This window comes from Cupressus sempervirens, chromosome 11, assembly GCF_028749045.1.
Source record: "Cupressus sempervirens isolate cs-2001-9-10 chromosome 11, ASM2874904v1, whole genome shotgun sequence".
In the NCBI taxonomy this organism is placed as follows: Eukaryota; Viridiplantae; Streptophyta; class Pinopsida; order Cupressales; family Cupressaceae; genus Cupressus; species Cupressus sempervirens.
The window spans coordinates 560,550,877-560,578,619 of record NC_143128.1 but is presented as its reverse complement, the minus strand read 5'-3'; the positions used below and the strand labels follow the sequence as shown (position 1 = coordinate 560,578,619).

The 27,743-nt window shown below is 38.9% G+C and overlaps 1 protein-coding gene across 1 annotated transcript in view; it reads left to right on the top strand.

The window, feature by feature from the left end:
• HDA08 (histone deacetylase 8) overlaps positions 1-27,743 on the top strand; it is a 169,325-nt gene that overhangs the window by 140,205 nt on the left and 1,377 nt on the right.

Genomic DNA, 27,743 nt, shown 5'->3' with positions numbered 1-27,743 from the left:
AAAATTTCTATCTTCAGATGTAAAGGACAAACCGTTCAAAGATAAGAGACGCACATTGCATATTCGATCTGATTCTGATACGAAACAGTTAACCATAGATATTGAATAAAATGAAAAAGTTTGGCCATATTGAACAAAACATTATTTATCGATTTGTATCCTAGATATTCTTTGATGAAGAACACTAGCATATTTAAACCAATACTCGCATCGATTTTTGGACATATATATAAGATAAGAGAAGAGGTATCTACATAACCTAATCAATGATAATATCAATCGGCTAGTCCTAACTGGTGGGCTCACAATTTTCTAAACAGTAGAAGGCCGAAGTGGATGTCTGATATAGAGTTCCTATATGACAGCAATGCTTGGTTTCACATCCAATGATGGGAGCCAAAGAATAAAAAGACGAATAGAAAGAGGGAGCCAGATGGAAAGAAAAAGTTGAATGGAAGAAGAATGGAGTCGGATATATTTCTTGGCAAAGAGAGAAGACTTAAACTTAAGTCGCGGCCCAAGATGGCAGTTAAAACAAGAACATTGGTTTCTTGGTTCACCGATTCAAAAATAAGAAAAGGGGTGCCGAGTGTACTCAACATCTCTCATAGAGACCTATACTTTAAAAGCAAATATCAAAGGGCTCCTTATTAAAAAGAAGAAATTTATAATTATATTTATATATATGCACATATATGTTATTTTCAAAATGATGTCATCATACTATTATTATGTCCAAGGTTATACCTATTAGAATACGCATATCTATATACGTGCATAATTTAGAGAATTATGATTTATCTTAACTTCATATCTTCTTGATGTATATATTGATACATATGTTAATAGAGACGAGCTTGGATATTTAATATCATGGTGGCATCATACCTTTACACATATGTGCATATATATATATATATATAAATGTAAATGATTAAGATGCCAACATAGAACAACAAAGGTACAAATTTTGATTATGTTTAAATATATAAATGTTTTATATGTTGCCTAAGTAGCTCATGCATGTCCAATGTATGTACCTTATTTATGTAGTTGCTAGTTCCTTACCAAGGTAGTTAGAGGCCATACCTGTCGATCGGATCAGTGGACCAAAGTAGTGCCCCATTCCGTAGATCTCGTTTAGCAGTGCTTTCTCCCCTTCGTCTGCTCCTGCAACCACCCATGCAACATTTCCACGATAATAACAAGTTCTCCAATAATAAATCAATACCAACATATAACACAGATAATTGTAAAAATAGTTGACTACCATCATCCAGTAAGCAAGCAATTGCTAACTACCATCATCAAACATATGACAAGTAACGGCTAACTACCATCATCACTAAGCAATTATACATAATAATTATTAACAACCAAGTTCATATGAAACAATGGTTAATTATAAGTACCCTTGCACATGATCAAGGAAAACAATAGTTTTTAACTAATCGTCTCAATGGCTATAATTTATTTTTAATTAGGTCAAAATTTTGGGATGTAACGTACCCTCCCCCTTATGTTTCATCATCCCCGATGAATTCCACAACTAAAATTTAAAAGTAATATCTAATCAAGGTTTTAACATTGTATCTATAGAAGAAAGATGAAAGGAAAAGATCAGGTTCTGGCCCTAGAGAAAAGATGAGGGTATTTCTAAAAAATCTCATTGTAGTCTTCCCAAGTAGCATTATCCTCTGCATATTGATCCCACTAGACCTTGCACTGAGTCATGTCTCAATTTTGTAAGCGAAGCTTACGTACCTCGAGCATTCTGAGTGGTTCTATTTCCACTACCCCTGGGTCCCATACCTATAGTATGTTCCAATCAATTATATGATCATGATGAGTGATATATTTCTTAAGATATGGCACATGAAAGACATCATGCATCTTGGCAAGAGCTAGAGGTAGTGCAGTTTTGTAGGCTACTAGGTTCACGATTTCCAATACCTCAAAGGGTCCCACTTATCTTGGGGCTAACTTGGCATTCTTACCAAACTTGATGGTACTCTTTTGGGGTTTTACCTTTAGTAGCACATTTTCTCCTACTAAGAATTCTCTAGGTATTCTTTTTGTATTTGCATAACTTTTTTGTCTATTGTTTGCTTCTTTCAATCTTTGGCAGATTTGAATTACATGTTCTTCCATCTCCTTGAGCATTTCGGGTCCGATAATAATTCTGTCCTTGGCACTGTTCCAGCTTACAAGGGTTTAGCATTTGCAATCATATAGGGCCTCAAAGGGGGTCATCTTAATGGTGGATTGATAGGAATTATTATAAGAAAATTCCACCAAGGGTAGATACATTTCCCACTGATATTGTCGATCCATACAATAAACTCTTAGAAGATCCTCCAAAATTAGTCTCGGGATGATATGTCGAGCTAATATTTAACTTAGTTCCTAAGGCCGAGAATAATGTTTGCCAAAATCTGGAGGTTATTCTGGCATCCCTGTCCGAGATAATTTTCTCTAGAATTCTATGAAGTCTAAAGATCGCTTTCATGAACTTGTGAGAAATTTCTGGAGCTCCATCGGTTAGGTTGCCAGGTATGAAGTGAGCAACCTTAGTCAATCTATCGACTAGTACTAGGATGGTGTTGTGTTTACTTCATGTCATAGGTAGTCCTTGTACGAAATCCATGGAAATTATCTGTCATTTCCGTTCTAGTACTTCATTTGGGAATAGGAGGTCAGCTGGACAATGATGTTCTGCCTTGACTCTTTGGCATTCCAGACATCCTACCACATAATCCGTTATCTATTTTTTCATTCCCTTCCAAAAATATAGTGGTTTTATATCTATCATCATTTTAGTCACCCTAGGATGTCCTGAATAAGGAGCTGAGTGGAATTCTTCTAAAGTCACTCTTTGGAGTTTTGGTGTCTTGGGTATGTACATCCTATTATGATACCTTAATAATCCATCTTCTGGTCTAAAATCTGTGTACTTGGGATCCTGTGGGTCCCTAAGAAGAGCATGATTGACCTCTATATAGAATTCATCTTGCTTTAGATGTTGCAATACTTGATCCCTTAATCTGAAATTTATGATGACCATTGCGGAAATATGTCTTCGTCTGCTTAAGGCATCTGCTACCTTCTTTTCTTTATCCTTAATGTAATTAATGTCAAAGACGTAATCTGCTAGAAATTCCAATCATCTTCTCTGCTTGATGTCAAGGTTGAGTTGAGTAAAGATATACTTTGGGCCATAGTGGTCGGATCAAAGTTCGAAAGGCTTCCCTATCAAATAGTGCCTCCACATTTGGAGATCATGCACAATAGCTACTAATTCTAGATCATGAGGAGCATAATTTTTCTCGTAGCTCTTTAACTTCCTTGACTCATACACAATCACTTGTTCTTCTTGCATTAGTACACCTAATCCTTCCCCAAATGCATCAATTATAACTACAAATTTCTTCTGAGGGTCAAGTACTTTTAGTATAGGTACAATAGTTAACTTCTCCTTCAAGTACTCAAAAGCTGACTAACATCTTTCAGTCCATATGAATTTCTTCCGCTTCTTTTGAAGTGAAGTGATCGGATAAGCTATTTTGGAGAAATCTCTGACAAATTTCCTATAGAACCCTACCAACCCCATGAAACTTCTGACTTCTGTCACATTCTTAGGTATAGGCCATTCCTTAATTGCTTTGATTTTTGAAGGATCTACGGCTATTCCTTTAGCTGATATAATATGTCCTAAATACTGGATCTCTTTCTGATAAAAGGCACATTTAGACAACTTCCCGTATAGCTTATGTTCTCTCAACCTTTGTAGAAATTTTTCTAGATGCTCTTGATGTTCTTTTTTGTTTTTCAAGTAGATCAGAATATCATCTATGAAGACCAATACAAACTTATCCAAACAGTCTTGAAAAATACTATTCATCAGATTCATGAAAGCTGTCAGAGTGTTTGTTAACCCGAAGGGAAATACGGTGAACTCATAATGCCTATATCTAAACCTGAATGCAGTCTTGTGAATGTCCTCATCCTTGATGTGGAGCTGATGATATCCTGACCTTAAGTCAATCTTTGAAAATATTGTAGCGCCTTTTATTTGATCAAAAAGATTGTCGATTCTAGGAAATGGGTATTGGTTCTTGACAGTGACCTTATTTAGCATCCTATCGTCTATGCACAATCTCATAGTTCTGACTTTCTTTTTGACGAACAATACCAAGGCTCTCTAAGTCAAAACACTAGGTCGAATAAGTTTTTATCTAACATATCATGCAACTGCAATTGTAATTCCATTAATTCAGTGGTGGTCATCTAATAAGGAGCTTGAGAAATAGGTTCTGCACCGGGTACTAAATCTATGGTAAAATCAAAAACTCTGGATGGAGGTAGTACGTGAAGTTCTTTAGGAAACACATCCTGAAATTTCTTAAGGTATGGATACTTCTCCTCGAAGGATTTCTTCATTTTTTCTCTAATTTCTCCATCTTTAAAGATGTAGTCATCACCATATGTGGTATCTATAGGTATTCTGAAATCTTCAATCCTTACTGCAAAAATCTCGCGACCTTTTCTTCCACATTTCTTGAGTTGCATGGCAGATATCTATTCGTGTTTGATTTGTGTACAACTCCCTTAATGCTTACAGGATTGCCTTGGTCATCCAGACATTCTACAGTTTTGGCAAGACAATCAACCTTGGCCCTGTGCTCACTAAACCAATTAATGCCCATAATAATGTTGTAGGACCCGAGAGGTGCTACATATAGGTTCAGATATGTGGAATAGTTTGGAAAGTCAACCCATGCCTCAAATAGACACTGCTCTACCTTAGCCCTTGACTGGTTTGCATACTCAACCATACATGGTTTTGCCATAAAACTAGATCTCTTTGGAAATCTACTTAATAACATAGTTGATATAAAACATTCTGAGGCCCCAATATCAATTAATATAGAAACAAGGTTTCTATAGATCTTATTCGGAGTTTCGATTAGGCCTATCTGTTGTTTTGCTTGCTGATTATCAAGTGCGGCGTGAATATTTTGTTGGTAAACATGTTGTTGTGGTCGAAGGGGTGGTCGAGGTAGTTAGTTGGTGTTTGTCTTACCAGGGCATTTGTTAGCATAGTGATCCCCTCCGCAATTGTAGCATTGGCCCCTTCTTTTCATTTCCCTTCCCATTCTTACTTGTATTGAGGTTACTGTTGAAATCCTTAATACCATTCCCTCTTGGTTCCGATTTGTTGGGTTTGTAGTCCTTAAATTGCTTCTTGTGGGATTCAGTATCTGCACCTTCTCAATCCCAACTTGTTTTCCTTTTGTTATCTTGGATAGAATCATCTCTTTTGATTTTATTTTCCTAACGGACAACCTTTTCTAGGGCTTCTTTCATGGTTCGAGGAATGAGAACATCAACTGCCCCACCAATCCTATTATTTAACCCCATGATAAATTTTCTTACTCTCAGATTCCTATCTTGTTTGTAAAGAGCTACATATTTCAGCAGATGGGTGAATCTCTCCCAGTACTTATCTACGGTCATATCTCCTTGTTTGAGGTTCTAGAAATCCAACGACTTTTGGTTGTAGAAAGTTTGGGGTAACCAACGGTTTTAAAGATGGTTACAAACTTCTCCCAAGTAATTTTAGTTGTTTTTATATTCAGTTCAACATTGGTGTTTCCCCACCAAGTGACAAGTTATCCTGAAAAATGGTATATTCCCCAAACTGCCTTTGAGGTCTTTGAAAATTTTCTAATCTGAAAATATTGTTCCATTTCTGTTAACTAGGCCTCTACATCCTCTCCGGATTCAGAACCAGAGAACTTGGGTGGTTTGATCTTTTTAATGTTTGCGGATAAGTCGTTAACTATTTCAAGTTTTTTCTGTTTCTCAATTTGGGTAAGTGAGGCTGGAGTGTTTCTCTCACTGTGTTCAAAATTTGTGGGTTCCTTTTTGGGAGGGGGTGAGGATTGCATTTCTTTTTGACTCTGTCCAATTTGAGCTGCCATTTCATTCATCCTTTTCTACATGTTGTCTAACTTCCTTTGTGTGTCTTGCAAAACATCAAGTATCAAATCTGTGGGAGGGAGTGGATTGTTCTCATGGACCATCTCATGGTCGGTGGCATTCCCGTTATCGTTCATGTTTCTTAATTACTTGCCCTTAAATAAGTGCAAATTCCTTACATCAATCTTCTGGTTTTATACGCATTTTATGGGGATAAAAAAAATCCACAAGGAAAAGAGGAACAACACAGGTATAAACTAAATCAAGTATGGAAAGATGGGATGTCGTGCTTTCTTGTGAGGTGTCTTTCATGTATACATCCTGTTACATTTAATCTAAAAAATCTTAGGTTTACTAATCTTGTTAGGTGATGTGCGTTCAATGTCGAACTCAACGCTCTGATACCATATGTAACAAACGAATTTTCTAGTCTAGAAAAGAAGAACTATATTCTGAAACAAAGTAGATATGAAAGCAATACTTGAAACCAAAGTACTGAAGTGAACATCTTAATTCCATTTCATGTGAAATTAACTGAAATAACAAGCAACTAAATAATTGATTTCTATAGTAATTACCCAAAAAAAATCATTACCATCAATTCTACGATATTTAATAATTACAAGAAAAAGTAATGCATAGTAAAGAATTGAAGAGGAACATACATAGTCTAACTGAAGGGTCTCATAATGTTGTGCAAGCCTCGGCTTTTGGATGAGAGGAGAAGCATTAGCTTAGGCTTAACCTCCCAACCACGAACCTTATCAATCCTACACAATCTTTTAATAAGAAAGGCCCTCCCTACCCTGGGGTTAGGTTTGGGGCACTATTAGTCTAGTCATCTGAGCAATACTAGTGTTTAGAATGTCTGCTTAGTAATAGATAGGCATGCATGATTAACTAGTGTCGCCAACATCATGTGATCTATAGAAGGCAAGCATGCCTTTAATGACTTTGGCCAAGATTTTTAATGGGTTTATGATACCCGATCACCACCGCTCAACTTGACAACAAGGTATATGAATTGGACAAGCATGAGCTTACTGGAAAGTTCTTTAAGTTTAAGTAAATAAGTTATCATAATAATTGTGATTTGTTCTTTTTTTTACAGGAATCCCTTTCATCTCTTCACCCCCTTTCATTGGCCATCCAGCCAAGGTGAGTCCTTGGTATTTGATCATTAATGGAATCCTTCAATTAGCAGTTCATTGTTGATACTCGGCTGATGCAAAGATGATAATTCATTACTGGTGTTAAGCTGTCTTTGCGACTCAAAGACCTCACTCTTGTTTAATCTGAAATTTGTATCATCAAAGTAAAGGACAAACTATTTAAAGATAAGAGACACACATTGCATATTCAATCTGATTTTGATACGAAACAGTTCACTATAGACATTGAATAAAATGAGAAAGTTTGCTCATATTGAACTGAACATTATTTATCGATTTGTATCATAGATATTCTTTGATGAAGAATACTAGCATATTTAAACCAATACTTGCATTGATTTTTGGACATATATATAAGATAAGAATAGAGGTATCTACGTAACCTGATCAATGATAATATGAATCAGCTAGCCTTGACTAGCCGGCTCACAATGTTCTGAACAGTAGAAGGCCAAAGAGGATGTTTAATATAGAGTTCCTGTATGACAACAATGCTCGGTTTCACATCCAGTGATTGGAGCCAAAGAATAAAAAAAAAATAGAAAGAGTGAGTCGGATGGAAAGAAAAGGCTAAATGGAAGAAGAATGGAGTCGGATATATTTCTTGACAAACAGAGAAGACTTAAACTTAAGCTGCAGCCCAAGATGGTAGTTAAAACAAGATCATTGGTTTCTTGGTTCACCGATTCAAAAAAGAAAAGGGGCGCAAGTGTATTCAATGTCTCTCATAGAGACTTGTAATTTAAAAAAAAATATCGAAGGGCTCCTTATTAAAAAGATAAGATAATAAAATTAATGTCTACGAAAAACCAAAATGGTTTATGGGACTGAGCATACAAACAAAAGAGTCGGCCAAAGTAGAAGCACCAAACGGTGACTGAGAAGAAACAAAAGCAAGAGACAAACATTAAAGAAGACAAGGTAAGGACTAAGAGTCCTTCCTTGCCACAAAGAAATCAGTAATAGAGAGGTAGACCCATGAACTATCCATAGCCTTAGAATGCCGTGAAGAACCACTATAGGACTTTCACTACCTAGAGAGATTGGTACAATGTCTGACTGATCTAGAATGAGAAGTAGTGGAAGGCCTTTTCAAATCCCGTGGAGGAGACAATGGAGAGAAAAAGGCGGTAATGAGCTGATTTGAAGTACGCCCCTGAGGAATAAAAGACTGCAGGGTAATCTCTCGAAGATGGTTGGTCTCTTGAAGAAAAAGTGCAAGACACCACTAATCAATATAGCTGAAGAACATCGAAAGAGAAGAATAGTCTCTGAAAAGGCAATAAAATCTCCCTCTAATCTCATAGTAAAGAGGACAATGAAATGTGAAGTGGATCTCAGTCTCAACTTCTACCAAAGTACATAATTGACATAACCTATCAGCCCAATCCATATGGTGGTCAGTCCGAACCCTGAGGCAATGAGAACGAACTCTGAATGAGCCTAGAGAAAACCGTAAGGCATGATTCTAGCGTCGATAGAGATAAGCAAGGCGAACAACAATACCATTCTGAATCTCAAGAAAATGCTCAGCATAGAAGGCCATCCTAGGTCGTAGACCCCCCGAGGGATTACTCCAGGTAGTGGTAATGTATTGTCTATAAATATCCTGTTGGAAATGCTCATTCAACTCTTGACGTGAGGGGAGAAAATGAGCAGGAGCATCCAGCGAAAACTGATAAGGAGGAAGACGATCAATGTCAATCTCGATCGAACCCAACAAAGAGGTGGTCTGAGTGTACCAGCATCGAGACCTAGTAGAAGTGTCGGATCTCGTAATCTCCACCGAAAAACAATATGCCAGATGAGAGTATCTATGCTGGTCAACACATGTCTCCATAAAACCACGAAGCCGATGAAGAAACCAAATCAAATAAAAAATGACGGCAAGTTTGAGAGGATGAGCACCAAACTCAGCCAAGACAATGTTGTGAGGGGTGAGTCTGTGACATCTAATGATACGTCATAAAAAAATGTTTGAACCCGCTCAATAGAAGTCCAATCAAAAGTAATAAGAGGCCCCCAAACAACTAAACCATAGAGAACTGTCGGACAAACCAAGGAGTCGAAAAGGGACAACTTGGACGAAATATCCTGAAAATGATGCTTGAAGCATTCTCTCCAGCAAAGCTAGGGAACCCACACCCTTACTAACTCTGGAGTGAATTGCAAGTCTCAACCTAAAACGCGGTCCCGAGAACTTCATACCGAGATACATATAAGAGGGAGTAATCTCAACCTCTTGTCCCTGAAAGAGGAAATGAAGATGCGAGGTTTTTAAACAGTCAAAGACTGTAACCTGTGTCTTAGACAAATTGACCACAAGCTACCGCTGAACACAAAATGAAGCCAAACCATCAAGGAGTCTCTGTAAGTTGTCGGGAGAAGAAGCCAAGAGAACCACCTCATCAACAAAGAGGAGAATGGAGATCAAGACCTGATACAAATAACACCCATCTCTCGGTTGGGAGGATTTCAGAAGGAAATCCTCCAACTCATCAATATACAAACCAAACAGTGTAGGAGAAAGAGGACAACCCTGCTTCACCCAATAGTGCTCTAAATTGGATCAAAAAAAGCCCTCCGGAGTCTTGAGCCTACCAGTTACCCTCTCATAAAGCCTCATAATAGCAGTCTCTAACATATTTGGGATCCCAATCTCATGAAGCCACTAAAATAAAGCCAACCTAGGAATACAATCAAAGGCTTTACGAAAGTCCACAAAACAACAATAGACCTTTTGAGAGCAGTGTCTAGCCTTCTCAATGATAGCCTGCAATGTAAACACATGATCCATAGTCTGTTAGTTTGCCCGAAAATCAGCCTGCCCTTTAGCCCTACAACCTCTTCTATCAAGCTCACTAAATAAAATGGTGTTCAGAGCAGTGGCATAAAGTTTGGCAAAAGTATCTCCTATCATAATAGTTTTGTAATTACTCGGATCAAAAGTAGACCTCGACTTGTGAATAGGGTAAACCACATGTCTAGAGCAGGAATCAGGAAACCCAATGCAAACCACTCTATTAAAGAGTGTAGGAAGGTAAGATCCAAGAACTAAAGCACCAAGTTTGAAAAGTTCTGCCTGGAAACCCTCTTCATTTGCTGCATCTCAAAGATCTGATGGCCTCCATAATACTAGAGTAGGTGAACAATGGCAATAAGGAGGTGGAGTGGAGTGGAGAGGTGGCTTCCTAAGAATGTTGTAAAGCGTAGTGATATGGGAGGTTAGAGAGCAATAGTCGAGAGTGGAGGACGGGGGGGAGCAAGAGGGAAAAGGGTACGCCAAAAGATCTGGGGATTTTGAATAAGCGTGGAGCAAAGGGTTCTACAGTTACACTGAATGGAAGCAAAGGAACATTTCGGAGGATTATGACTTATCTTACTTTCATATCCTCCTAATGTGTGCGTGTATATATATATATATATATATATATATATATATATATATATATATATATATATATATATATATATATATATATATATATATGCATGTATATGTTTATACATATGTTAATAGAGACGAGCTTGGATATTTAATATCATGGTGGCATCATACCTTTATACATATGTGCATATGTGTGTGTGTGTGTGTGTGTGTGTGTGTGTGTGTGATGAAGATGCCAATAGAACAACAAAGGTATGAATTTTGTTCATGTTTAAATATATAAATGTTTTATATGGTGCCCAAGTAGCTCATGTGTGTCCAATGTAGGTACCTTGTTATGCAGTCACTAGGTCCTTACCAAGGTAGTTAGAGGCCATACCTATTGATCGGATCAATGGACTAAAGTAGTGCCCCATTCCATAGATCCCGTTTAGTAATGATTTCTCCCCTTCGTTTGCTCCTGCAACCACCCATGCAACATTTCCACAATAATAACAAGTTCTCCCATAATAAATCAATACTAGCAAATAACATAGATAGTTGTAAAAATAGTTAACTACCATCATCCAATAAACAAGCAACTGCTAACTACCATCATCAAACATATGACAAGTAACGGCTAACTTCCATCATTACTAAGCAATTATACATAATAATTGTTAACAACCAAGTTCTTGTTACAAGCTAGAGTTGTTGTTGTACCAAAAGATCAACCTATTAATGCCCGATACAACCACTAGACTTATAGAACATAGGAAGCGGTTAAGCCATGTCATGAACCCTGAAGGTGAAGGTTGGCAGTTAGTCCAACAATTCCCCCTCAACGTTACCTGAGGAGATTTGAACCTATGACCAAGCTCTGATACCACTTGTTACAGGCTAGAGTTGTCGTTGCACCAAAAGATCAACTTGTTAATGCCTGATACAACCACTAGACCTATAGAACACAGGAGGCAGTTAAGCCATGTCACAAATCCTAAAGGTGAAGGTTGGCAGTTAGTCCAACAGTTCATATGAAGCAATGGTTAATTATAATTACCCTTTTCACATGATCAAGGAAAACAATAGTTTTTAACTAATCATCTCAACTGCTATAATTTATTTTTAATTAGGTCAAAATTTTGAGATGTAACAAGTGTCCAATAATCTTCCACCCTTAATGCATGTCCGAAGGCTGATCGTATCATGTGATGACTCAGTCTCATCTTCGTGAATGTTTCCTCGTCATTAGCGGAATACCATTTCAGATTAGTGGACTTGGAAAGTTGGCAAACAAATTGTTTTGAAGATGTGGCCTTGAATCCCATTTTGGATGAGAGAAACAGCGATACGTGGTGAACTTTGATTTCTATTTTGTGCTGAGATTTCCTATTTTCAATGTTACGAAGGGTCTCCTTCTATCTTTTATTAAACTTGCTTCTAAAGTTTCCTTCACTCTTTATTATTTTCATCTTTGGACATATCAAGTTGCTCTAAATATTTCATTATTGTAGATCAATTCTTCTATTACTGCTTAGGTCAAATGTTCGTATATCTTCTACTGTCCCTTGTAGTCTTTGTCATGGCCAACGATACCTGTGTATCCTTCTATCATTTAACATTCATATAGTTCAATACTTAGTTTGCATCAGGAGTTCCCAATGTTCTCATTCATTTGTGTTCCTCCATGCTTGATTAAAGGTAACATTTGATTTAAATCCTGAACTAGAACCAGTCCCGAGCAATTTTAAAAACATTACAGGCTAGGCACCATACAATAAATTGAAATCATCGTCTCTCCAAAAATGATACATGGATATATGGTTATCATTGTGTCAATACATATAATGCTCCTGTGGTATTTATCATCATGATTGTTTCTCCCTAACTGGCTAGTGCTCACCCAAATTTGATTCGTTTGTCTTCTACTGTGCTTACCGGCAGTTACTCCTTACTCAGAAGGCCTAGTCAAGTAGATTCAGAGGTTGTATGCTTCAATCTTCCCCAATCCAAATGGAATTCAGAAATGATCTCTAATACGATGCTATCTTCAAACTTTGTCTATCACGGTGGTTGTATTTTGAATCATATCTTGTTTAATCTTCAAATTGTTATCTCATCTGGTTCACTCCAAATTCAACAATTTTTAATTCTATAGATTTCATCATTCCTATGGATAACCTGGAAAGTATTGAGCTTGTCTCCATACTCAGTTGTTCATCTTTGTGTTGACATATTGCAGTCAGAGGTTTAGATTGACTTCATCATTGAATAACATTGATGCTTCTTTTTCTTTGTATCTCCAATTTCTGAGACCTCCGTGTAGGGTATATGCCATGTTGTTCCTCAATCATGTACATAGACTAATATAATAGAAATGTCATTTCTTTTGAGCATAGTAGGGCAATAGTCTTGGTGTCGAGAACATAGCTATGCTTGTGAGTTTTATTGTTTGAAATCATATGCCAACCTGTGTTGGAGCTTGGGTCAGATTTTCAAAGCTCAAACAATTCTTGCAGATTACTTTCAAACTCTTTATTTCATTTATTGCTGCAAGGTTGCCTTTGACTAAAGGCTTTGGGCCTTGGGATGAACTCCTTATCTAGCAGTCTAATATTGTGATTGATTTGTCAAATCTCTGCCTCTCTATCTGGTCAAATAAGATTGACAAATGTAGTCTAAATATATTTGTTTCATGAGGTGACCATTCTAAAGGATGCAATAAGGTGTCTATTGCCATGATTGTGAGAGCAATCCCTAGTTGATCACACACTCCTCGTTCAATCCAACAACCTCTATCTTCTCTACTTCCCATGTATTTCTGAGATCATATGTAATCTCAAATCTAACCGGATCTTCCTTAACCTTGCTCTGATACCATGTTGAGTAACATGGATTTTTTTTGCAAATGTAATAATATGGCCATTTTTAATTGATATGTTCTAAATGCAAATTTGGATCTCATATAAATAAAAGATGAGGAGACATGTCTCATGAATTGTGTAATCATCATTTAATAATATTATATTAACATAAATAATAATAATATGTATAATAATAATACGCACACACACACACACACGCAAAATTATATACAATAATATCATTTCACATGGATAAGTATATATATAGGAAAATGATGATTTACCAAAAACAATAATGTATCTCAGATCCGAACAATACGACTGAAGCTACAACATTAACATCTAGTCCTAGGGTGGAGTTATTAAAGAATTATTTTAATGATATAGTAATGTTTGTTCACACTTCTAATTACTTAAGTGGTTAATTATAGGTCATTCATACGGTTGTTGAAATTTAATTAATGAGTTGTTTGTAACAAGAGTTTCTTCTAATCTATCTAATACAACTCTCTCAACAGGATGCACAAAAATTTCTTTCAATATCATTTTCAAATTTTAGTAATGTTCGTATGAGAGTCAAATTGTTTTGAGCAAGCTTGGTCAAGTGAGTACAATCTTGATGAAACAAATTTTGACAGTTGGGAATGAGACAAATGTGGAGAATAATCGTACTATAATTTCTTGAGGACACAAGTTGCAATTACATGTGTTTGATTGCATTTACAGGCACAAATTTGAGTTGTAGGCAGTCAAAGATATTGATTTTTGCAAGTTGAAGGGTATCAAACTAGAAGTGTGCACAAGAAAACAGTTTGAAGATTTTATTTTGCATCAATATCATCACACATCTACAAGCATGACTAAGGAAAACCCAGACACGAGAGAGATAGAGGATCACAAGTTTGAAATTCATCCAGTTACAGGCATTTTCAGCTGCATGTGGGAGACACAGAAAAACCTTGAAAACTCGTACAATCATGGGCGTGTATAACTTGTAGGCAGTTGAAAATCACAAGCACAATTACTATTTGGTCATGCAGGACCCTTGAAGGTGTGACATTTACCAGCCATGTTAGTCAAAGGGAGTAGCATTTTGTGGCACAGCCATGAGGGAAGAAGTTTGAGTGGGAGTTTGTGTGGGTATATATATATATATATATATATATATATATATATATATATATATATATATATATATTTTTTTTTTTTTGCAGTTGCCAAATATTTGGACAATATCAATAATTTCAAGTATTCCCAATTTTTAAAAATTTCCTTGCAACAAGCAGTTTCCAGTATACATTAAAAGTCAAGGACTTTGGTCTATGGAACTTGTAAAGCTAGAATTGAAATATTATAGGTTTGTATATTTTTAAGATTTTGGGTCAAATTAAGAGAGTTGTTAGAGTTTGAATCATGTCTATATCTAACACCGTTGTTTTCAATAACAAATGTTAAGAATTTTTTTTTTAGCTTAATAACTACTTTTTGAATGGAAAAAACTAAGTCACAAAATTCCCACTATTGCTTAGTATTAGATATGTGATATAACAATATTAGTATTGAGATTGGGGCTAGCCAGCAATCAGAATAACTTTCACAAATGTCGTATGGAAGCCATATCATTTGCAGAGTTATATGTGCCTGAGTTAAATTTTGAGGTTCATATCCTACATTTGGGAGTGCATTGTGAAAGATTAGTACGAGCTACTAAAAAAGGGTCTTATATTTAACAAAAAAACAAATCTATTAAATTGAATGATGTTGGGTTTGCACTGGAGCATCTTCTATAACTTAATTATTTTAGGGATCATCTTTCAATAGTTAACAAACTAGTGGATGAGGAAGAAATGGTTGCTGTGACCATCAATAATTTGTCGCCCTCATTTGAGACTTGTGTCATCTTTGAACCTATTGGCAGAATCCTAGACTTTGAACTTTGACAAGGTCAATTTATATTTTTTTGTAGATGGAATATGGATAAGAACAAATGAGTGAAGCTTTTTTGGGAGTTTAGAAAGTGCAATTGTTGCATAATTGTAAGGTATAAACTATGATTCTGCTTCCACTTCACCACCATGAAGTAATGCACAATGCCTCTATTATAAAAAAATGTTGTAGGTGTCGTCGGTAGAAATTGTGCATCGGCCGACAGGTCCCTTCGGTAAAAGTCTTGTTATGTAGCCGACAGGAAAACAGTTTGTAACGGGTATAATGTACTTAGCCGACGGATACCTTCGGGAAGGTTCGTCGGAAAGTATTTATAACCCCTTCGGGAAGCATTGTAATCATCTTATCATTATCATATCATATGGGAAAAGCATAAGGTACTGTTGGCATATGCGAATAATAATAGAAGTTCTGCTATTTGTTGTTCGGTGTTCGTATCGATTTCCAGTGTGCGTTGCTTAATTAATCGATACGGTAAACATTTGGCGCCGTTGCCCGATGGATCTGGCACGCAGGCAGGCGGAGATGAATTAAATGCCGAATCAGTTGAACAAAGACAGGAGTAAGCTAAAGGAAAAAGATGACATACGCATTGCGCGGGAGTAAATTTGATTACTGTAGGAACAGAAGAGGAAGAAGTTCTGGCCATCACTCGGAAGCAAGCGAAGCTATATCCTGACCCAGCGGAAGAAAAGAGGAGACTGGAGCAAGCAAGGGCAGAAATCCAAAAAGCAACACAGGCAGATACGGCTCACCTAAAAGACACGCCAATTACTTCCGTACGGAATTGTGCAGAACAGAACATTGTACGGCAAATATTGCATACGGAGATACCTGTCAAGATAAATGATCTCTTGCTCACGATGCCTCAACTCCGTACGACTCTCGCAAATATAGTTCCGAGTGTTAAGCAACCTGTAGAGCAAGCCAATGACAAACAGGTGGGTACCACTGCAGAAGATCCGATGTTGTTAGCCCTTTCATCTGGACGCTATCCAGCCGTTGTGGAAATGGGCCTTCTCGGGACGGTGCTAACAGACACGATCATCGACGGAGGATCCGGTGTCAATGTGTTACCAGAGGATACTTGGAAAAAGTTAGGACGGCCGACATTATGGCCACCTACCTTCCAGCTGTTAACAGCCGATCAACACGGAATCAAGCCCTTGGGCATACTCACAGCGCAACCAGTGACAATCGGAACACAACCATTCCTATTGGACTTCGTTGTGATTCCTCTCAAGCGGAAGGGGTACGACGCCATTTTGGGTCGAGGATGGCTGATACAAGCAAAAGCAAAGCACGATTGGAAGAAAAATACTTTATCACTGGAAAGCAAAGGCCGAAAGTATGTCATTGATTTGCACACTCAGATGGTCGGGGAAGACGGCCCTTCGTCAGATTCTGAAGGAGAAGAGGATGAAAAAGGGCAAATTATGGAACCAGATCAGGAGGGAGTTTTACGGCTGGAAGGAGACGATGATTTGGATTCAGTAAATGGTCTGTACCATTGGCAGATAGAGGATTATGAATTGTTTCCAACCTGCAATGTACTAACAATAGAAGAAAACAAGATCAATGCCTTCCCAAAGGAATTTACTGAAATAAAGGAAGGAGATGCGTCACTCGATGTGACACCGGCACATCAGTTCACTGAAGGAGAACCCATCAAGTATAATGAAGTCGCGTTGCAGACCATGAATTTGGGAGATGAAGCTGAACCACGGACCATATTAGTAGGGGACAATTGGGACCCAGTACTAAAAGCAGCGGCCTTCAAAATATTTTTAGAATATAAGGATGTCTTTGCATGGACATACAAGGACCTGAAGGGCGTACCACCTGAATTATGTGTGCACCGCATTCCATTGATCGAAGGAGCAATACCCGTATGGAAAAGGCCCTACAGAATGAACAAAAATTATGCGGCCCGGGTTACGGAAGAAATCAATCGGATGTTAGAAGCTGGAATTATTTTCAAAGTACAAACCAGTGAATGGGTCTCTCCGATCGTGATCTCCCTGAAGAAGGACTCCATTCAGATACGCATATGTGTTGATTTCCGATGTCTCAATGCGGTCACCATCAAGGATCCGTTCCCGATCCCATTCACGGATAGCATTCTGGAGGAGGTAGCAGGACACGAGACCTACTCATTTATGGATGGTTTTTCCGGCTACAATCAAATCTCAATCGCAGAAGAGGATAAACTGAAGACGACATTTGTCGTAGAAGATGGAGTCTATGCCTACAATCGCATGCCGTTCGGCCTATGCAATGCGCCTGCTACATTTCAGAGGATCATACTACACATTTTTAACAAGATGTCTGTCGGAAACTTTGAGGCGTTTCTGGATGACTGGTCCGTATTCAGTACGGAGGACAAACATCTGGCAGCCCTGGGCGAATGTATGGAAAGGTGCCGTCGTGCACGTTTGGCCCTGAACCCGAAAAAGTGCAGATTTATGGTCCCGCACGGAAGGTTGCTCGGACACATCGTCTGTAAGGAGGGACTAAAGACAGATCCGGACAAAGTACGGGTCATATTGGAGATGCAACTGTCCACCAATGTGACAGAGGTAAAATCTTTCCTTGGACATATAGGGTATTACAGACGGTTCATCAAAATTTTTGCCAAAATAGCATATCCATTGGATAGATTAACTTGCAAGACAGAATCGTTCCGATGGGACAAGGAGCAGGATGAAGCCTTTGAGGGACTTAAGGTACGGCTGGCTACAGCACCTATCTTAATATATCCAGATTGGAAGAAGGAGTTTCACGTGCATGTGGATGCATCGAACTATGCAATTGGAGCAACCCTCGCACAGACGGGAAGCCATGGCTTGGATCATCCGATCTATTTCGCCAGTCGGTTGCTATCAAAAGCTGAACAAAATTATAGCACCACCGAACGGGAAGCCTTGGGGATGGTCTATGCTGTACAGAAATTCCGACATTACTTGCTGGCCACTCCATTTGTGTTCTATGTAGATCATCAGGCCCTATTGTATATGATCAACAAACCAGTCATTCAAGGCAGAATCAGCCGATGGCTACTTCTGTTGCAGGAGTTTACTTTCAAAATCATTGTCCGACCCGGAAGAAAACATGTAAGCGCAGATCATTTATCACGTATCAGAACAGGGGAACCGGCAGACGGTGTAAATGATGACTTCCCTGACGCACAACTATTTCAGATCGCTGCACTACCAGAATGGTATACAAGCATCGGCGAATACTTGTCCACAGGCCAGTTTCCAAATACCATGCCACCTAATGAAAAACGAAAGTTGGTGATCCGAAGTGGAACATTTCAGCTGATTAATGGATTGTTGTACAAAATGGGACCCGATCAGATCCTGAGGCGTTGTGTCCTGAAGGAGGAGATTGCACGGATACTGCAGGAAGCGCACGAAGGACCGGCAGGAGGACACATGGGGCCGGACACAACTGCACGAAAAATACTTTTAGCAGGATTATGGTGGCCAACAGTATACAATGACGCCAGGGAATGGGTTGTCGCATGCGATACATGCCAGCGAGCTGGAAAACCCTTGAAAAGAGATTTCATGCCTCTGAATCCTTCTCATGCTCAGGAACTTTTTGAACGATGGGGTTTGGACTTTATAGGACCCCTAAAGACCAGCCGAACCAGAAGATGCCATTACATTGTGGTTGCCACGGAGTACTTGACTAAATGGGTGGAGGCGCGTGCATTACCAGACAACTCAACGGTAAGTACAGCACAGTTTATTTATGAGCAGATTATTACTAGGTACGGCATTCCATTACAATTAACCAGCGATAGAGGAGGACATTTTGTAAACCATGTGATCCGGCTGCTCACCACGGAGTTCAAAATTTACCATTCGCTGTCAAGTCCGTACTACCCAAGGGCAAACGGACAAGCCGAAGCTACCAACAAAATCCTGGTATCAATTATATACAAATCCTGCGCCATCGAAAGGGAAGATTGGGAGGAGAAATTACCTTCTGCTCTGTGGGCTTACCGCACGGCATACAAAGTCACAACCGGACACACGCCGTTTCAACTGATGTTTGGACAGGAGGCCGTAGTACCAGCGGAATTTATGATACCAAGCTTGCGGATAGCACTAGAAAACAAGTTGGGCGACATGGAAAGTTTAAGAGAGCGGTTGTATAAACTGAACAAGTTAGAGGAAAAGCGATTATTGGCACAGTGGGCGACTGAAGTAACACAGAATAGGCGAAAGGCATGGCACGATAAGCACCTAAAGCTAAACAGGTTTCAGCCCGGACAGTGGGTATTAAATTACGACGGTCGAAATGAGATCAAACCGGGTAAGTTCAAGGTTAAGTGGGTCGGGCCGTACCAAATTCGAGAAGTAGGGGACAATGGAGCAATCAAATTATGGACTTTAGATGGACATGAAGTGCCTCAAGCGGTGAATGGGTCGAAGTTGAAAATCTATTACGACCGGAAGACTTCTGCATCAGGAAATGGCCTTCGCAAGACCCCTCCGTCACTGCAGACTGATGGTGACGACGGTCGAACGGAAAATTAACTGTTTTTTTTTGCAGTTCAAAAAAAAATTAAAAAAAATAAAAAATTAAAAAAAAATAAAGAGCACCGTACGGTTTTTACACCGTATGGATTTCTCAAAGGAAGTACGGTTTTTTTAAAAAGAAAGATACCGTACGGATTTCTGACCGTACGGCTTTTTTGGTACGGGTTTAAAGGTACCGTACGGTTTTTGCACCGTACGGATTTCTGAAAGGGAGCACAGGTTTAAAAGGCGTCGTACGGTTTCTGAGTACGGGAGTTGGGGAATGGTACGGTTTTAAAGAGACCGTACGGAATTCCTAAGTGGAGTACGGTTCACCAAAAACCTTAATTCTCACCGTACGGACTTTCCTGGCACTGTACGGTTTATAACTTTTGTATGCACGGAAATTTCCACAAATTGTACAATTTTAGGCAGTGCGGATTCCATCAGAAATACAGCCCTGTGGTGTACGGATTTCAGGAAGAGAGGAACTGAAAACAACCACCGTACGGACTTGAGGAGGGAAACTTTGGTACGGATTTGTGAGGTCGGCTTCTTATTTCATTCTTCTTCCAACTTCTACCTTGAGCGGATTTCAATCTCTTCCTGCGTGTACGGATGGGGATTTTCCATATCTATTTTTAAAAGAACTCTTCACCGTACGGACTAATTTCTCACTGTACGGATTTGGGGAGACCATTAGAAAGAGATAATGGAGTCTGCAGGTAAACGGCAGTGGAAAAAACAATTAGCGTAGGCCAAACTTGAGGAAGCCAGGAGGAGTATGGCCGGTACAGGCAATTTGAATGAGGAGCAACAAGGAGAAGCGTAAGGCGGTAGCACCTACAGCAGCAGAAGTCACACCACAGACTATACAATTTGAGGGATTAAATGGAACGGATTGCCGGAAATGGTGGCAAGAAACCCCTGAGGACCATCCAGTTAAAGCAAGCATCAGAAAAGCGCAGGTGGAATGGGCCATTCAGATGCCTGATTTTTGCATTCGAGATTATGAAGGGTATCTGCGTACCATGATTGAAACATATGGCAGAACCTCTCGCAGAAGCACATTTTAGTATCTGGGACGGAACTTAGTGGTATCATTCAAAGCAACAGATTTCACACGGGTTTTTGGCATTCCAGGGCAGCAGGGCAGAAAGATTCAGCCGAAAAAAATTCCAAAGGATGGAAAGCTATTTTTAATCAGGTTAGTTTGTGGGGATTTGACTGAAGCAGAACAGGCGGCATTAGCCGAGACATCCAAGGGAAGGGATTTAAAGAAAACTGACATTCAGGAAGGGCCATGGCGGTGTTTAATGGACTTGGTTAAAAGCAGGCTTACGGGATCCTCTAGGGCATCGAATATCACATTTCCGCAAGTATCTATGATGAACGGCATAATGACTGGAAAAGTGTATGATTGGGCGTCTGTGCTAGCTGAACGGATGCATGAATTCATGACTCTCTAGCACAAGACATTCTATATGCCTCATTACGCCATTGGTCTATTTTTGGATGCTATAGCACGGGTGATTCCATCAGAAGAGTTAGAGGCGAAGTCTGGACCATTGGCTCCAGAAGAACCTCCTATCATGCAATGGAAGCACTTGGACACAATCCCTGGGCAGAAGGGTTCGGCAGGTCAAAAGAGGCCACGGGTAGACAGGGCAGGAGATAGTGATAGCGGCCGACAGGAGACATCTTCTGAGCAGGACAGTATGGAAGAAGACGAAGGGGAGGGCGAGGATGATGAAGAGGTTCAGATTGTCACGGCTACTCCCTTGCTATTTCCGCGTACTACAGTCCCTATGACTTCCGAATTGACACCCCGGGGTCTGCACACGGCTCACATTCCAGGGTTTGGACAAACTCGACAACCGATATTGATGACTGGAGGATCCCACCAGGCAGTTACACTAGCCGTACCATGGCAACATGGGGTACGGCCTTCTCCTGTCCGACCAGGGGCAGGATTTGCGGTCGGCTTTGCCCACCTGGCCGCACCCGTGGACCAAGAGACTTCGTCAGCTCCTAAAGCTCTTCCGGTAGCACCACTCGGGGCGTCTGCCCTAAGTCAGCCAGCAGCAGTTGTTACAGTAGCACCGTCAGCAGGAACCCAGACACTCCCAGTAGAGAACGTATCAGACGGAGGAGCACAGGAGTGTACGGACCCAGCACAGCCAGAGGTTAATGATAGAGCCAGTGTTTTTCTGAGGCAGCAGTTCCAACTCGTCCCTGACAAGCGTGGCCCATCCATTCAGTCCCCCAGCTATTCTGAAGTAACACCTATTCCACAGCCCCAGTCTCAGGAGGAGGGAACGCCACATGCCGTGATTGCACCAACAACAGAAGAGGTGGCACCGGATGTGGGCGTGGCTCCCGCTGATAAGGAGGACAATAGTGACTCCGAATGGTCATTCGAGGACTTCGCCAAGGAGGATTATGGGTCAGATGAGGACAGGTGCAGGGACTACCTCAGGACCATGAAGTCTGCATTGAAGAAGGGGCATGATGTGGCCATTCAGGCTCTCACTCGGCGAAGGGAGTGGCATTTGATTCGAACGTATATTCGTAGGATTTGTCCTGAACGATTTCAAACTTGTTTTGTAGATAGAGGTTGGCCGACTGTTGAGACACCAGAGATGTTGGCAGACTGGGCCACTGAGCCAGAGCTGGGACCGAGTGACACTCCAATGATGGAGTTGGCACATGAGATCGTGGGACTGTACAAAGAAGTTTACTATACACGGCAGCGTGCGGAGGCAGATAGGGCCGCAGACAGTGTTGTAGCTCAGAGATCCCTAGCAGTTGAAAAAGAGGCCAGAGAAAAGTTAGCCACTGATTTGGCCGACCAGCAGGCAGCATGGGTCGCAAAGCGGGCAAAACTCTTGAAGGATATGGCTACAGTGGTGCAGGAGAAGGATGCAGCTATCCGAGATAAAGATGCAGCAGAGCATGAATTACAGTTGGCCAAGAGACAAGCCATGGATGCTGCGCTTCTCCTGAAGGAGGCCGTAGAAGTTAATTCACAGATTCAGACAGATCTGCGCATCCGGACTGACCAGGTGTATGAGTTGCATCGTCAACAATACTCTTCTGGGACCCCTCCTTCTCTCTAGTATTTCTTTTATTCTTCATTATGGATTGTCTCGTAATTTTGCTAGTCGTCAGGAGACGACTTTTCTTTTTGGGGGGGATGATGTCGTCGGTAGAAATTGTGCATCGGCCGACAGGTCCCTTCGGTAAAAGTCTTGTTATGTAGCCGACAGGAAAACAATTTGTAACGGGTATAATGTACTTAGCCGACGGATACCTTCGGGAAGGTTCGTCGGAAAGTATTTATAACCCCTTCGGGAAGCATTGTAATCATCTTATCATTATCATATCATATGGGAAAAGCATAAGGTACTGTTGGCATATGCGAATAATAATAGAAGTTCTGCTATTTGTTGTTCGGTGTTCGTATCGATTTTCAGTGTGCGTTGCTTAATTAATCCATACGGTAAACAGTAGGAAGAGATATATGATCATTGTGGCACCGGAGAATGTGTCATATCAATTTTGACAATATGGTGAGGACACAAGCCATAGAACGAAGGTAATGTGGTGGCTAATGTTTAGGAGCTTGCATGGATAGCTATTTCTGCAATTACAAAAGCAGTTGCTAGTTTTCTAATCCTGGCACGCTAGACATTTCGTGTTTTGAAAGGATTGATAAGTCACATTTATTGCTGATTATAGTCACAGATTTTGTATCACTTGACGATGACAAGTCTCATATTGTTGGAGTGATTTGTGATGTGAGAATTGTACTCGAAATGACATCAAATTTTAGTAGAGAATGCTAGGTATGTTCCTGGATTAAAAAGAACTATTTTCTTTTAGCCTGATTACATGAATTTTTAACATTCTAATTCATTTTTGGTGAAATAGAGTTCATTGTATATGCCATGAAATAGGACAAATAACTTCTTTAGGCTAGGAGGTGAGTGCGAAGGTTTGCTGGTCTTGTTTTGCATGCTACATTAAGGAAGATTTGGCCTTGTCATGAATTTATGGAAATCATTTCACAACCTATTCCTGTGGTGTCACTGAAATATGTACCATTCATGGGGTGTTCCAGTACATTAGCTTTTGGGTGATTCTCCACCTATGTATGAGCAACATAGAACTGAAATTGTCTACATTTTGGCTGAGGTTCAACTGATAGTGAATTTGCCTCCAGTTGAGACCGTCTTTGCAACATCTCTCTATTGTGCTTTGGAGGCCCCGGTGGTATTTTGAAGTTCAGCAGAAAGACATTATTCCAAACTCAGCTATATCACCTTGGGGGATGGGCAAACAGATTAAAAGCTTGTAGAAAAGCATATTTGTTCTGTTCTTTTAGGATATCTTTCTCTAGTGCTTTTTTGTCCATTTCTACACATCTTATGAGCCATAGTATAATTCTATAGCTAAAACTCAAGAACCTTCCAGTTTAGCCATAAGGGGTTATTAAATGACTAGTATAATGATATAATACAGTGTATATTTACAATTGTATGTAATAAATAAAGTGGTTAGTTATCGGCCATTGATAATTTTGTAAGGTCATTTAACTTCTATCGATTCAATGAGTTGGTTATAACAATTAGTTTCTTGAATCCATATAATGTGACAGTTTTTTGATTAGATGCATTGTAGCTTCTGTCAATACCATTTATTTATTTATTTTAACTAGTAGAATAAATGAGGAAGAAGAAATTGTAATTTTTTGTAACTAGCATGGCTATTAGAAATTTAGAATATACATTGTACTTATGAAATTTCCAATGATGATGCAATACTGTACTCTTTTTGTATTCAAATTCAATAGAAAGCACTTATAAAATGTTCCACCGATTCATTTTGCATAAAAAATATATTTTAAAGAGTTTAAGAATCATTTGAGTTTGTAAATTGGAGTCTGTTGTGTTTTGTCCACTGAAGTTTTAAACTATGGCTTTATAATTCATTTAGCTTCACAGCTCAAATTCGAGAATTATTTGAATCTGACCTTGAAAATTTGATAGTTGGTGATGAACATTTGGATCTATGCAGCCTTGGGGTACACTCACTTGATCCAATTAATCTCGCAACTCAAATCTTCTAGCACTCAGTTGAGCAAGTGGATGATGTGATGTCCAAAAGTTGTGTGAATAGCATGTTTCAACCAACAAACCAGTTACTCTGCAATTCTTGTATTGTCTATCATGACTTGGAGTCTTGGACGATGTTTTTAGATCAGACTTCACCGATGGTTTATTTAGACACTAAAAATATTCTTCTTAGCATTGATATTAATTTGGCATCATATCATACCATTTTTTAATCATTTAACAAATCATTTATTATTTATTAATAAATTACTATTTCACATTTATCTATTAATTAAGAAAATTTTGTTATTTAATTTATGAGAGCTATTTATCTACTTTTTATATTTAAATAAGATTTTCATTTTTCACCTCACAAAATTAACTCATTCTTCAATTTGGCAACTTCCTCATCAAAAAATCTGTTAAATAAAATAATAAATTCATTATTTACTAAGTTGCTGATTCGGGTTCGGGGATGGATTCGGTTTCGGGGTTCAAGTTCATGGGTTCGGGCAAAAAAAAAATTCTTGGGTGGGTTTGTGGGTGGGTTCGTGAGTATGTGTGTGTGTGTGTGTGCAAAAAAAAGAAAGAGAGAGAGAAACATGCATAGTTGTAAAACTAACTTACGAAGTCATTTCATAGTATGAATATATCAATGTTACTTGACCATTGATTAATGCCAAATGTCAAAGATAAACATTAAATACTTGCTCATTAATCAATGTTAATATTGTTAAGAAAATCATACATTGAAATAATTAAAAAAATGATATTTTAATGTAATTTGAAACACTTTTATGGCCCAAACAGAGACCCTGCCTGGACCTAGATCCAGACCCAAGCACGAATCTGAACCCAGATGAATCTGGATCTGGACCTGAGCTCTAGGGTCCAAACCCGGTAACTAAGATTATTTACCTTCTCACATGTCAATTCTGTTTTTGAACTAGAATTTTTTCCCTAATGAGTGGACTTCATCGTCGAATGGAAATTTCATCCTCCCATCTTTCTATTTATTAAAATTAAAAATATCATTATTATCTTCTCAAGAGTTTGAAATGGTAAATGAGTTGACAACACTGTTAGTCTTGTTAATTTTTGCCTCTGATCTAATCTTCATTTGATTTTTCTTGAATATTCAATTAGTACCCTCTTTCCTTTATCATTTTCATACAACTAGTCTTTATGCAAATCAACTTTGTCAAAATCAATTATCAACCAAATACAGTGTTATGTTGTTGAGTTGCATCCACATTCCTGACAAACAAGTTGACAAAGGAAGCTCAACCTAAGTTTTGCATTTAGATTGGAAAATTAGAAAAAAAAAAAAATTAATGTTTTAAGTTCTTTCTTTTATGCTATTTGAATTTTATTGTTTATAGTTCGTATCAGTGTGTCAACAATAAATTATCCTTCAACTACCCCTCACAATTTTTGACTTCTAAAAACATTTCCCCTTTAGGGAACATTGCAATAAACTGATCAAGGACCAATTTTTTACATCCTTCCATCCATTAGAAACATTGGTCACCCTAATCTTGATTCTTGAATCCAGTGGTCTGCATTAAATCTTCTCCAATTTTCCATTTCTTCCCAAGTAAGATGTTATGTACATTTCAAAATGTAGGCCTGCTTTTGGTCCTTCTTAAATTATGTCATCATTTCTTGCCATTGTGGTGATTGAACTACAAACTGTTTGCATTGACACATCTTGCTTTGTGTTGATCGACAATCTTTTGGAATTCCATTTTGAAATGCCTATTTAATAGCCCTTTTGTATTTTTATGTGCACTGGGCTCTTCTTGTGTAAACAATGTAGTTGGTCTTTACCTCAACTGAAGGAACACTAAGAGATGGGGAAAGAGGGGGCTTCCTTGATCAAGATCCTTTATTTGCCAAATGATGATACAGGGAGGATTTTTGGGTTTGTTTGAAGTGGGACTGGCCCATGAAGCTAGAACTAGGAGCCATTGTGATCCCTATAGAAACAAGTATGGAGAACAGCACATTCCAATCAAATGAAAATAATATATAAAACAAGAGATTTTGTTTATAAAAAGGTAAAAAATGAAGAGAAAAAGCCGGTAAAAGGCCTCAAACCCACCGATCTGCCTCCACAATCCCCTAGGCAATTAATGGGCTCTTGCAGATGTGTAGAAATATCAAAACTACTTTTTTGGAACCTTAAATGGTTAAGCTTCAGCTCTTTGTGTGCAATGACAAGCATAAATGAAAGTTCAGCAAGTGTATATGGTTTTTGTGTTGTCTTGAAAATGAGGTAAATGCATTTCTTTTGTGTTTTAAGTTGTTTTGAGGTCAATTTAAGGTTCATGGTTAGCTTTCCAGGTTGACTGGCCAATCTGTGAGGTTAAAAATGCAGAACAAGATTTTTTTTTTTTAAATCATTGGTTTCTTGCCATTTGACACTAGGAAGTGGCTGTTGGGTCCCAGGATCATCATGGGCATTGGTGGCTGAACCCAGAACCCAAAGAAGTGCCGTGCCCCACACCTACAATGGACAGGGTCATGAATCCAGATTTGGAACGAACTAGATCGGGATCTGAGGATTTGTAGAGTGAACCAATAATGTAGAAAAAAATCTTTAGAAACATTTGTACGAAGAAAAATTGATCATTATTTTTTCCTAATCCAATTAATCAAAGAGAAGAAATTACAAACAGCCTTGAGGTTGGAGGGGCATCTTCAAATGAAGAGGAACAAAGTAAAGTCAAACATCTAGTCTTCAGTCACCATCAGTTCAC